At 45.6% G+C, this 1,345-nt stretch overlaps 1 pseudogene; it reads right to left on the bottom strand.

Annotated features, from left to right (window-relative positions):
* LOC108530442 (T-complex protein 1 subunit zeta-like) overlaps positions 1-1,107 on the bottom strand; it is a 2,003-nt pseudogene extending 896 nt beyond the window's left edge.
* Positions 1,108-1,345: the final 238 nt, after the last annotated feature.

Below are 1,345 nucleotides of genomic sequence, written 5' to 3'. Positions count from 1 at the left end.
TTTTTGAGACGGAGTCTCGCTCTCACCCAGGCTGGAGTGCAGTGGCGCGATCTAGGCTCACTGCAAGCTCTGCCTCCTGGGTTCACACCATTCTCCTTCCTCAGCTTCCTGAGTAGCTGGGACCACAGGTGCCCGCCATCACACCCGGCTAATTTTTTTGTTTTTTTTTCAGTAGAGAAAAGGTTTCACCCTGTTAGCCAGGATGGTCTCAATCTCCTGACCTCGTGAACCGCCTGCCTCGGCCTCCCAAAGTGCTGGGATTACAGGCCTGAGCCAACGCACCTGGCCAGTTCTATCATTTTTTAACTATATGTTCAATGAACTTTCTTTCTGATTTTATGATTTTTTCTCTCTTCTTCACTCTTATAAATAAAAAGGCCAGAATTTACTTCCTTTTTTCTTGTTCTAATGACACACTACACTTGAGGATGTATGCATCTTCCGCCCTTTTCTTCATATCAGGATGCCGTGCTCCATGGTCCAAAACAGGCCTCTAAGCTTGTATCAGTTCCAGGTTTATTTTTCATCTCTATGAGGAGATCAATAGGTTCATCTTGTTTTTTAATGGCCAAAATGGTGTCCACTACAGCCTACGTTAAGACGTCTGCAAGTTCAGCGTGAACTTTAGTATGAAGAGATGTACTGGTCACATACCTTAAGTGTTTCTATGTGCATCTCTCTGCTTACTTTTACTTGTTCCAAGAACTGAAGGGCCCTTTCCTTTGGAGTCTCAAATCCTTCAGTGATTATTCTGGGATGAAGGCCTTCAGAAATGTAGAGGTCGGACTGTTTCAGTAGCTCTCTAATTATTAGGACACTGTAAGTCATACCATCACCGGTTATATCATCCTGAGCTGTTGCTACTTTTGCTATTAAGGATACATTTAATAGCATTTGCACTTCGTGAATTTGCATTTTGTGACACGGCACATAGCTGTCTTTAGTAAGTTTGATTTGTCCAGCACCAGAAACAGGCGTCCTCATGGTGCCCTTGGATCCCAGGTTGGTCCTCAGTATGTCCTGTAGCCCCCGCACCACACTGATGTTGAGCACCAAAACCACCTGCACTTGGGCCACCCCAGCCTTGGGGTTCTGGGTCTTCCTGGCAGCCACGGCTGCTCAAGAGGAGGAAGAGCAAAAGACCTGTGTTGAGATCCCAGAGCCAGCGCAGGCTACAGAAGATCTGAATACTGTCTCCCACTATCCGGGTCTTCTGAAGATTTTTAGTATACTTAAAACAACCTCCTGTGGGGAGAAGATGCCATCTAGAACTTTCATAAAGAGTGGAAGTCAATTCCTAGTTTCAAAGCTTCCAAGAATAGGCTGACTCTCTTGTGAGGGGCTA

Source organism: Rhinopithecus bieti, unplaced genomic scaffold (assembly GCF_001698545.2).
Source record: "Rhinopithecus bieti isolate Rb0 unplaced genomic scaffold, ASM169854v2 scaffold_5626, whole genome shotgun sequence".
Classification (NCBI taxonomy): domain Eukaryota; kingdom Metazoa; phylum Chordata; class Mammalia; order Primates; family Cercopithecidae; genus Rhinopithecus; species Rhinopithecus bieti.
Note: the sequence above shows the minus strand (reverse complement) of the source record. Positions and strands in the feature narration are given on the sequence as shown.